The sequence below is a fragment of the Oryctolagus cuniculus genome, chromosome 21 (genome assembly GCF_051225735.1).
Source record: "Oryctolagus cuniculus isolate XC-2025 breed Fujian yellow rabbit chromosome 21, ASM5122573v1, whole genome shotgun sequence".
NCBI lineage: Eukaryota > Metazoa > Chordata > Mammalia > Lagomorpha > Leporidae > Oryctolagus > Oryctolagus cuniculus.
Window position 1 is genome coordinate 49,841,186 of NC_142887.1, and position 12,299 is coordinate 49,853,484.

General features: G+C 42.4%; 2 long non-coding RNA genes across 2 annotated transcripts in view; one reads left to right on the plus strand and one right to left on the minus strand.

Moving 5' to 3' along the window:
- The window catches only part of LOC127488761 (uncharacterized), a 68,638-nt gene that overhangs the window by 9,468 nt on the left and 46,871 nt on the right, over positions 1–12,299 (plus strand). The window lies entirely within an intron of this gene.
- On the minus strand, positions 6,083–9,541 carry LOC149120002 (uncharacterized). Its single transcript, XR_016227130.1, has 3 exons — positions 9,256–9,541; positions 9,084–9,167; positions 6,083–6,246 (listed from the first exon to the last, which is right to left on the minus strand). It is a non-coding gene; the product is annotated as an uncharacterized LOC149120002 (long non-coding RNA).

The window sequence follows — 12,299 nt, forward strand, 5'->3', positions numbered from 1 at the left end:
CCCTTGTCATGAGTTGCCAAGGCTATGGAAACCTTTTGAGTTCACCGACTCTGATCATATTTAGGCAAGGTCATAGTCAAAGTGGAAGTTCTCTCCTCCCTTCAGAGAAAGGTACCTCCTTCTGTGATGACCTGTTCTTTCCACTGGGATCTCACTCGTGGAGATCTTTCCTTTAGGTCTTTTTCTTATAAAGTGTGGATGATAAAGGCACCTATATCCTGGTTGTGAGGGATATGTAACTTGTGCAAAGTAATTCAGTGTGTGGTAGGCATTGCATCTCAGCAGGTTAAGCTGCAGCTTGGGATGCTCACAACCCATATTGGAGTGCTGGTTTGAGTGTCAGCAACCACCATCCAGTTAGCAACTGATGTACTAGGGAAAGCAGTAGAGGATGGCCTAAGGGCTTCAGTCCTGCCACACCTGTTTGAGGCTTGGACCAAGTTCCTGGCTCTTGATTTGGCCTGATTCAGTCTTACAGGTGGGCATTTAAGGATAGAACCAGTGGTTGTATGGTCTCTCCCTCTATTCTCCCTCCTCACCCTCTCTCCCATCTCTTTACTGCCTTCTTTATCTTCTATTTTGCCTTTTAAATAAATAAAAACAAAATGATTCAGTGTCTGACAAACTGTGGTTCTCAAACAATGTAAGGTTCACAAAGCCACTGATTTGTATCAGTTTTATTAATCTATCTTACACATCTCAAATGGTGCTTTAAAATAGGCAAGCAGTAAGGGTGAATGAATGGGTATATTTTAATATGTAAATGTCTAGGTCCAGTCACATTAGAAAGATCCTCATTCTATTTTTCCATGTTAAGCAAGATTAGGATGGACTGAATATGGGGCAACATAAACCCAGAGGTGGAGGGGAACCAGAAGGAATGGAGAAACTTTTGCAGAGTGAATCATTGGAAAGTGTTCTGGCTAAATAGCTGATTTACATGTTTTCTCACTAGTTTTAGGATGAGTATACTCTCTTTGTCTTGGTGATCACAATATAATGTGACACAGTGTTGTGGCAATAGGATTCCAATTTAAAGTTGATCCTTCAAAGCTGTTTTACTGTTTCTTAGACTTAACACTGAATTCCACCTCACTTGCAATTTTCATTAGAGAGTTGATATGGAAGATTTCTATACCTCTCAGGAAAGGGTAACACATACATGGGAGGCCAGGTGTATCACTCAAATCATCCCAGTCATATTTCTCAATGTTTGATCTAATCAGAAAATTGTGTTTACTTAGCTTCTTGGTAAAGTTCATTCATAAACTCAGAAATAATTTATTGAAAATATGTGTGTCTACCCATGGCTGTAGTATAACAAGTTTAGTCTATGAATTCAGTCCTATACTTTAGGAGTTTATAGGCTTATTGAATGAAGTAAGGGGCATAATAGATTTTTTATTTAAAATGTATGATGACTTTTGTACTTAAAATATATTCTTAGTCTTTCATGTTAGTTAATTGACATTAATTCTTACTTTGTACCCTTGAAACTGCATTATGGAATATTTTCCTTTCAAATTTCAAAGTAAATTTCACAATTCTCAAAGATAGCTTTGTGATTCTGGACATTGCTTACAACATGTTGCTGTAAAAATAATAGAATGATTGCAATTTCATGGTTTTATTGATGTGGGCTTGGGAGATTCCAAAAGGGAGGAAAGAATAAGTTGAAACTCTACTGATGAAAGAAACATGGGAGCATTGCACAGCATAAAACCACTGCCCCCCAAGCCTTCTTCAACTGCACACCTCATTCTACCAAAGTCTTTTTTTCACATGTTCTATGATTCCATTTATACTGAAAAGGCAAATTTATATGGAGAGATTGCAGTTTCTGACTTACATGCATTTGGGGAAGTAAAACTGGAAAAAGACTTCAAAAATGCTTGTAGGAGCCTTTTGGAGTGATGGGAATTTTCTAAAGCTGGATCATGGTGATGGTTCCCACCTGTCTACATTTACTAAAAGTCACTGAACAGTACTGTTAGAGTGCATGGTTATTTATGTATAGGATATACATAAACTGCTTTATCTTTCATAAAATTTAAAAAAAAAGAGTATGCATGGTCTTTTTACCTTTAACAGAAGAGAGAATACTCAATGTTTTAATTTTATCAAGACAAGTAGTACAAAATTTCAAATCATATTATATATGTAACAATAATATCTAACAATAACTAACAATACTAGATATGTGCTGTCTATATGTTAATTTGCTTGATCCAACCTGCCTATGAAGTAAGTACAATAATTGTCTTCATTTTACAGATGAAGGGTACTCATCATGGTTTTATATTTTGCCTAAGGTAATACAAATTGTAGTTGATAGAGGTAGAATTTGAATCCTAACAACCTCTAGAGTCTGGCTGGCAATATCTGATAGGATGATACCATGGATATGCCATGCATTCTTCTACCTCAGAGCTTTTGCCCATGCTGTTTCCTTTAGAAGAACACACTTACATTCCTCTCTTCCTGTGATAACTTTTACTCATTTTGAAGTGGAGTATAGCTGTCTGTTTTCTGGAGTATTTTTTTACCCTCTTGTTATAGGACAGCTTCTCTCATTATTCAGTGCCCTTGCAACTGAACTCTGTCTTTCCAACCACGCATCCCTTATGTTCACACCATCATGTGCTTATTGACTGTCCATCTGGAAGGCATACAATAGCAGTCTTACTCCTCACTCATAACCAGCACCATGCCTAGTATCAAATACTTGCTGTTTACCCAGCACTATCTTATCTGAACTTGTATCAAGCAGGAGTTAGTGAACAAGTAAGTTTGATGCTGGTTGTTAAATGCCATCTGTGGATCCCTGAAGAGGCAACTGACAGAATGGGAGAAATATTTGCAAACTATGCTACAGATAAAGGGTTAATAACCAGAATCTACAAAGAGATCAAGAAACTCCACAACAACAAAACAAACAACCCACTCAAGAGATGGGCCAAGGACCTCAGTAGACATTTTTCAAAAGAGGAAATCCAAATGGCCAACAGGCACATGAAAAAATGTTCAAGGTCATTAGCAATCAGGGAAATGCAAATCAAAACCACAATGAGGTTTCACCTCACCCCGGTTAGAATGGCTCACATTCAGAAAGCTACCAACAACAGATGCTGGCGAGGATGTGGGGGAAAAGGGACACTAACCCCCTGTTGGAGGGAATTCAAACTGGTCAAGCCACTATGGAAGTCAGTCTGGAGATTCCTCAGAAACCTGCATATAACCCTACCATACAACCCAGCCATCTTACTCCTTGGAATTTACCCAAAGGAAATTAAATTGGCAAACAAAAAAGCTGTCTGCACATTAATGTTTATTGCAGCTCATTTCACAATAGCTAAGACTTGGAATCAACCCAAATGCCCATCAACAGTAGACTGGATAAAGAAATTATGGGATATGTACTCTATAGAATACTATACAGCAGTCAAAAACAATGAAATCTGGTCATTTGCAACAAAATGGAGCAATCTGGAAAACATCATGCAGAGTGAAATAAGCAAGTCCCAAAGGGGCAAATATCATAGGTTCTCCCTGATTGGTGGCAACTAACCAAGCACCAAAAAGGAATCCTGTTGAAGTGAAATGGACACTATGCGAAACGGTGACTTGATCAGCCCTTGCCCTGACTGTTGATGAACAACTTAATCCTTTATCCCTTTTAGTTTTTTTTTTTTTGGTTGTTCTACTTAATACTATTGGTTGAATTCTGTAATTAATACACAGTTATTCTTAAGTGTTGAAACTTAACTGAAAAGTGAACCCTGTTAAATATAAGAGTGAGAATAAGAGAGGGAGGAGATGTACAATTTGGGACATGCTCAATCAGACTTTCCCTAAATGGTGGAGTTAGAAATGTGCCAGGGGATTCCAGTTCAATCTCATCAAGGTGGCATATACCAATGCCATCTCACTAGTCCAAGTGATCAATTTCTGTTCACAATTGATCATAATGATAGGACTATGAGTCAAAGGGATCACATAAACAAGACTAGTGTCTGCAAATACTAACCGATAGAATAAAAAAAAAAAAGTGAGAGAATGATCCAACATGGGAAGGAAGATACACAGCAGACTCAGAATGGCAGATGCCCTAAACAGCACTCTGGCCTCAGAATCAACCCTTAAGGCATTCGGATCCAGCTGAAAAGCCCATGAGAGTATTTCTGGTATGGCAAGCCAAGACACTCTGGCAAAAAAAAAAAAAAAAAAAAAAACCTAAATGAAAGATCTCTGTGAGATCCCAGTGGAAAGAACAGGTCATCAAAGAAAGAGCTGCCTTTCTCTGAAGGGATGAGAGAACTTCCACTTTGACTACGACCTTGTCTAAATAAGATGAGTCGGTGAACTCAAAAGGTTTCCATAGCCTTGGCAACTCATGACAAGAGCCTAGGGTGACTACTGATGCCATCAACAAGAGTGTCAATTTGTTAAGTCAACAACAGGAGTCACTGTGCACTTACTCCTCATGTAGGATCTCTGTCCTTAATGTGCTGTACATTGTGATTTAATGCTGTAACTAGTACTCAAACAGTATTTTTCACTTTGTGTTTCTGGTGTTTCTGTGTGGGTGCAAACTCTTGAAATCTTTACTTAATATATACTAAATTGATCTGTATATAATGGTAATTGAAAATGAATCTTGATGTGAACTGAAGGAGAGAGTTAGTGGGAGAGGGGAGGGTTGTGGGTGGGAGGGAAATTATGGGGGGAAAGCCATTGTAATCTATAAGCTGTACTTTGGAAATTTATATTCATTAAATTAACGTTAAAAATAATCAAGAGTGCGACTAGGATAAGGAGGAGGAAGAAGGGCAGGAGCATGGGTGGGAGGGACGTAGAGTGGGAAGCATCACTGTGTTCCTGAATGTGTTTATATGAAAAGCATGAAATTTATATACCTTAAATAGAATTTTTTTAAAAAGAAAAAAATTGTTTTGTTTTAATGACATAATTTGTCTGTTTAGTGTTTGCAAATTCTGATGATTTATGTTTTCTCTTAGAAACATGACCACAGAAGTGTTAATAGGAAGCATTTATGCACAATATGAATTATTTCCTTATTTCTTTAATATTAGCTGATTTGCAAAATCAAATGTGCAATGTAATCTCATTTAGAGCAGAAATGTTTATATTCTTTATTGCTAAGCACTCTCTCAGTTCATAGTAAAGCTTGAGAGTAATATGTTCTAGTGAATGAATAAACATAAATCAGTAAATTAATAATATCATGCAATTCTGAAAAGTGGGAGAAGCCTTGACTGGATAATAGAAACTTTGATGGTAATTACTAAGGTTTCATCTGAATGAATTGAATTACAAAATTGTCAACCGTATTTTTCTTTTTTTACCTTTTATTTAATAAACATAAATTTCCTGGCTTGCGCCGTGGCTCACCTGCAGAACCGGCACACCGGGTTCTAGTCCCAGGTGGGGTGCCAGATTCTGTCCCAGTTGTTCCTCTTCCAGTCCAGCTCTCTGCTGTGGCCCTGGAGTGCAGTAGAGGATGGCCCAATCCTTGGGCCCTGCACCTGCATGTGAGACCAGGAGAAGCACCTGGCTCCTGGCTCCTGGCTTCAGATTGGCGTGGTGCACCAGCAACAGCGGCCACTGGAGGGTGAACCAATGGTAAAGGAAGACCTTTCTCTCTGTCTCTCTCTCTCTCTCACTGTCTACTCTGTCAAAAAATAAATAAAATTTTCCAAAATACAGATTATGGATTATAATGGCTTTTCCCCCCATAACTTCCCTCCCACCAGAAACCCTCCCATCTCCCACTCCCTCTCCCATTCCATTCACATCAAGATTCATTTTCAATTACCTTTGTATACAGAAGATCAATTTAGAATATATTAAGTAAAGATGTCAACAGTTTGCACCCACACCAAAAAACAAAGTGTAAAGTACTGTTTGAATATAGTTATAGCATTAAATCATGATGTACAACACATTAAGGACAGAGATCCTACATGAGGAGTAAGTGTGAACAGTATTTTTCTAAGATAAGGGATAAGCAACAATATATAATGCTTTTCAAAATATTTTATTTATTTACTTGAAAGAGTTAAAGACAGAGGGACAGAGATCTTCAATCTGTTGTTTCACTACTCAAATAGCTGCAAGGGACATCTCTGGGACAGTCTGAAGCCAGGAACCTTGAAATCCACCTGGATTTCCCTGCAAAGCATTCAAGCCCTCTTGTACTTCTTTCCCAGATGCATTAGCAGGGAGCTGCAGGAGAAGTGGAGTAGCAAACTGATATAACCAACTGTGTCACAATGCCAGCCCATACCATGTATTTTTAATTGTTGATTTTATAAAAAAATCAAATGTGAAAATACTCAACACTCTGGATTTGCATGACTACATCTACATATTGATTTAAATACATGAAATTTAAATACTTCAGTCATAAGCATGTAATTTCTTACTAATTTGGGAACTTAGATGTTTATCATGGGAAAAATGGTTAATGTATTCCCTTCTATATTTGAATTATTTTAATTACTATGAAATATATTAGTATTTTTATTTTTCTTGCAAAACCATGGACTTATTCAGCATTTGAAGAAATCATAGGTCTAAAATTCATTCTCTGTTTAGATAAGTCAGCAGGATTTCAGAATGATTAAACGTTGTTACTGCAGGAAGACAAGAATCACGATTTCAACCAGTTTATTTGTTCTCATGATACTTTATGAAGTAATTTCATTTGAAAGTTACATAGAAACACATACTAAAATTCATCTTTTCTTTTTTGTTGTGATTAAAAAGAGGTCAATAAAAGGCAAGATTTCCTATAATAGGGAGAGCTGATTACATTGCTACATCCATCACAGTTCTGAGATCATTATTTTATCTTTATAAAAATTCTAGGAGAGTATTACAATACCTGCACATTAAATGTTAAGAAATAACATAAAAAGATAAGTACAAATTAAAATGTTTTTAACTCATTGTGTAAATATTACACTTTACTCCAAATTCCTTCACCATTTACCTGATAAACATCTAGAAGAACTCCTTTTTATTGGACTCAAATACTGAACAGTTCCCATACTCACACATTTGCTCCACAATTTTTATAGCTGTTGATTGTGTCATCATGGATGACAATATTTGTGAAAATTTATTAAAAGAGCACACATAATGATTATAGGAATAGCTATTCACTTAGGCTATAAAAATATTTTAAAGTTAAAACATGGAACAGCATGAAACTATTTTATTATATGCATATAATAAACAATTTTTAGTACCACCACAATTCTTTACTTGAAAAACTCCATAGTGATATCACCTGATATCTCCTAGCTCACTTATTTGTTGTATTTCTTTTTTTTAACTTTTATTTAATAAATATAAATTTCCAAAGTACAGCTTTTGGATTACAGTGGCTTTTTCTCCCCCATAACTTCCCTCCCATCCTCAACCCTCCCATCTCCCGAGATGCAATGACTTTGAACAGCCCTGTCTCGACTGTAGAGAAAGTTTCTTTATTCATTTTTCTTTGACTTTTCTGTTTTATCATACAAATTGATGAACTCTTGACTTACTATAGACTTAATCTTCTTTGTATAAAGTTAATTGAAAATAGATCTTAGCATAAATAAAATTGATAATAGAGAGGAAGAAGAGGGGTGGGAGTGGGGGTGGGAGGTTAGACACGGTGGGAAGATTCTCTGTATTCCTAAAATTGTACTTAATAAATACACGAAGTTTCTATTCATTCAATAAGAGGTTAAAAAAAGAAAATGACTAAGTAAATGTTGCTTATAGCTATAGATATCCTGAGAATGAGAGAAGCATAACATGCAATTTCAATGATGTTTTTAAATGAAAAAGCTGACAGCATGACACTCTAGTCCAGAGTCACTCTGGGCTCAATTTACCACAAGAAGGCTGAGGAGATGTGCAGTATCAAGATGTTGGAGGCCTGCCTGGGAGACTGCTTTCTTGCAGGAAGAAGAAAAACATTAAACATCAGAATCTCATACAGAGTTCAAAAGTTCCTGCGGGGTTGAAACAATGCCTGAGTGAGCCTTCCACATCTGAAAATCATTTCCAATATGTTAGAATACACTGTTCTAAAAAGAGAATGTGGCATTTCCAAAGACAAGGAGGTTGAAGGGGCTTCTCTAGGAAAATATTGGTTTAGGACCAGAAATGCAAGCCCTTATTCAGAGTAGAGGGCAGGAATGAAGTCTTCCCATTTATGAAGAAATATATATAGTTTGGACACTATCAATATCTGGATAATTTTCAAGTAGGCAGAGACCAAAACAAAAACTGAAACAAAAAGCAGGGTAAGAAAATGAGGCTCATGAGGTCCCCATTGGAATTCCCTTCATTTCCCAGAAAGACATACCACATCAACTTTACAGCTCTGCTCTCAAGGAAATCATTTACACTTGCAGAGGACTGACTACATTAGCTTGGATCTGGCAAGAAATGACACCTGTGAAAAGACCAATGCCTGCATCTGAAAAAAACCCACACACAGTTGTCAGATTTTAAGTTTGTAAGGTTAGACTTGACAGGATTCTAATCAGAAAGGAGGGACTGGATCAGGAGAGGCTGAGATAGTCAAGTCTGACCTCATATACAAAAATAAGAATTAAAAGAAGGTGCTTTATCAAAGCAAAAATGATCATCATTGAACAAAGGAAAGGGAGAGACAGAGCATCATGGAGAGAAAATGACCAGTAATAAAAAGGAAGAACACGTGAATCACCATGAGATGTGGACTATTATCAAGTATAAGAGAATTTCAATTTCTTAGCTGCCCATCAAAAGTATCAGAAAAGGGTCTCAAATTTAATTATGAGCCATTGTGCGTGGGTTATTTCTGGCTCCCTGGAAGGGAGTGAGACTTTCCCTATGCTGTAGTACCTAAATGTGGTCTGAGAAGTACCTAGATCAGAATCAGGTGGATCTTATTAAGCTCCAGGTAGGCACAGGAGCCTGCACTTACACAACTCCCAAGGTATTTCTTCCAAGTACAAAGTCTTAAAACTTTGCTTGTTGGAAGCAAGTATGCTTGAGCAGGAGGTAGAGCAATAACTTACCAGTGCATACCAAAGGAAAGCTCTCAAGGAAACAGATTTTATCACTGATGTACTTCCAAATGGGTCTTCCAAATGACAGGAACACTGCAATAAGAATTCATCATATCTGGTACTGGACCTGCAGGCTTATCAGATTTCTTAGGAAGCTCAGATTCTAGAATCTTTTACCTACCTCACAATATAGAGGATCAAGATCATCATCAGTGAACCAGAGAAAGGAATGTAGTGATAGGAAGATCTATGATGAGTCTTATCACAAGTGAGCTACCCCCACCGCATCCTCATTGGGTCTGGGATGTTTCTTTCAGGAGGGAGGCTCCCTGGGCCCAAAGGCACGTTGCCCAGCATCCCCTAGACCTGCCGCTCTGGGGAGGCCTGCAGCAGCTGCAGGAGAGCCTGGTATTTGTCCTCACTGAGAGGCAGCTCTGGGGCTGCCTGAGGACCCACCTCACAGCCGGCTGCAGGTGCCCCGGGAAGACCTGGGCTGGGGAGGGTGAGGCGTCTGCCTGTAGCGCGGGTGCCCAGCACCACATCTGACCCTGGGGCCCGGGATGGCCCCCCCTGCCAGGGACCCGGAGGCGGCCCGGGCTGCTGGCAGGCAGGTCGCGGGTGCGGGCCCTGCGGGCTCTCCAGAGGGCAGCAGCAGGAAGAGGGGGGCCCACATTGCCCCCGGGCATCCCACACCTTCCTTGGTGTGGGGACCACCATGGGGCCTGCGTGGGGGAGAGCCCCACCGCTCCGCTGGGCCGTGGCAACCCAGGGACTGGGAGGCTCAGAGGGGGAGCCCAGGGCTGCCACCCAGGCATGGCCTGGCTGGGCGTAATGCTCCCGGGCATGGCTGCCAGGCTTCCGCGACCAACTGGGGGCCTGCAGGGATGGGGGGGCGCGGGGTGTGGGAGGGGCCGGCGGTAACACCCCGCTGCAGTTGCAGGGGCCACAGCCGGGAACAGGAGCAGCCCTGGGGCCTCATTCAAGGCAAGGCATGTCTCCTCCTGAGCTTGGGCTCTACTGCTGCGGGTGGCAGGCCCTGCGGTTCTGGAACCACACCTGGATTCGGCCCTCGGGGAGGCCCATGCGTCTGGCCAGCTCTTCCCTGGTCACCATGCCGGGGAAGCGATTCCGCTCGAAGGCCCGCAGGAGGATCTCGGCTGTGGCCCTGAGATGGGCGTGCGCTGGCGCCGGTCGCCCGGCCCCACCAGCTCTCCTGCTGCAGGGGGCCCAAGTCCAGCGGGTCTTGTGCGTGCATTCACTGCTTCCTCTCCTGTTGAAACGACACCTTCACCCGGCCCAGCTCTTCTCTGAGCCCGACGCCAGGATAAGGGTTGCCGTCAAAGGAAGCTGCCCGGGCCCAGGACTGGGACAGGAAAAGGGTTGAGGGCATGTGGAGATCCCTCTCTGTGCGTCTTTGGGTGTGTGCTTGTGTGTGTGTGTGTGTGTGTGTGTGTGTGACAGAGAGACAGAGACAGAGAGAGGTGTTTGTGAGAGACAGAGAGAGAGGGACAGAGGTCAGAGGGAGGGAGAGAGAGGTGTGGGAAAGAGGGTTGTTTGTGTGGCAGAAAGAGAGACAAAACAGAGAGGGTGACGGAAAGAAAGAGAGCAAGAGAGAAGGAGGGAGAGAGAGAGCCCAAACCCGAGCAAACAGCCACCCTTTACCTCCCACCCCGCAATGGGTTTCCCCGGCTTCCACCCCAGGGGCTTCCTGGGCCCAGGAAGGTATGTCTTGCCACAGGCATTCCAGGATTGGTGGTGGTGTGCTTGTGCGCCTACCGGGTCCCGGACCTAGAGTATGGCAGCGTCTGGTTGTGTCCTCTCCTCCAGGCTCAGAACGCCCTTTCCTGCCTCATGTCCCCCCCCCTTGCCTTCATCACTGGGTCTGGGCCGTTTCTGTTGGGAGGGAGGCTCCCTGGGCCCAAAGGCACGTCACCCAGCATCCACCCTGGGAAGGCCTGCAGCAGCTTGAGGAGAGCCTGGTATTTGTCCTCACTGAGAGGTGGCTCTGGGGCTGCCTGAGGGCCCGCCTCACAGCCTTCAAGAGGGCCAACGGCTTTGGGCCATGTTGAGAAACTCTGGGCTAGACAGCAGCTCATCCAGCAGGTTGTGGGCCTTCACCTGGGGCCCAGGCTGAGAGCCCAGCTGGCTGTCTGCCAGCTTGGCTGCCCTGGGAAGACCTGGGCTGGGGCGGGGGAGGTGTTCTCCTGAGGTGCAGGTGCCCAACACCACGTCAGGCTCCGCAAACAAATGGCCCACCAGGGCTGGGGGGCCCACGAGGTGTGGGATTGTCCGGAGGCAATACACCTTGTGGCTGCAGGGGCTTGACCTGCTGCCCCATGGTGGCCTTGTGGCACGAGAGCCTGGTATTAGTCCTCACTGAGGAGAGGCCCTGGGCTGCCTTTGGGCCTGCCTCACAGCCTTACAGATCACCAAGGGCTGGGCCATGTCAAGAATCTCTGGCTCTGCGGGTGACCACTGGGTTGCACCAAGGAGCAATGCCCCATCCTGCCCAGAAGCTACACAGTCCCAGGACTGGTTCAGGAAAAGTCTTGAAGGCAATGTGGAGATCCCTGTTTGTGTGTGCATCTTTTTGTGTGTGTTTGTGTGTGAGAGAGATAAAGAGAGGCAGAGACAGAGGGGGCCTGAGAGAGGTGTTTGTGAGAGACAGAGTACAGAGAAAGAAAGAAGAAAGTGAAGACACACAAAACCTAAACAAAGATAACCAAGATGGAGTTAGAATCAGTAATAAAGACCATCCCAACAAAGGAAACCCCACCTTCACTGCTGAATTTTCCCAGACATTTAAAGAACTAATTCCAAATCTTCTCAATCTATTCAAAATAATTTAAAAGAAGGAAGTCTCCCAAACTCCTTCTTTGAAGTCTGCACATCTATTTAATACCAAATGCAGTCTGCATCTATTTAATACCAACTCCTGGAAAAGATGAAACAGATAAAGAGAACTATAGACCAATATCCCTTGAAACACAAAAGCAAAAATCCTAAACAAAATATTAACCAATAGAGTGGTTGGTGCAGTGGTGCCATAGGTTAATCCTCTGCCTGCAGTGCCAGCATCCCATATGGGCCCCAGTTCTAATGCTGGCTGCTCCTCTTCTTTCTAGATATCTGCTGTGGCTTGAGAAAGCCATAGAAGATGGCCTAAGTGCTTGGGCCTGTGCACCCACATGGAAGACTGGGAAGAAGCACCTGGCTCAGATGCTG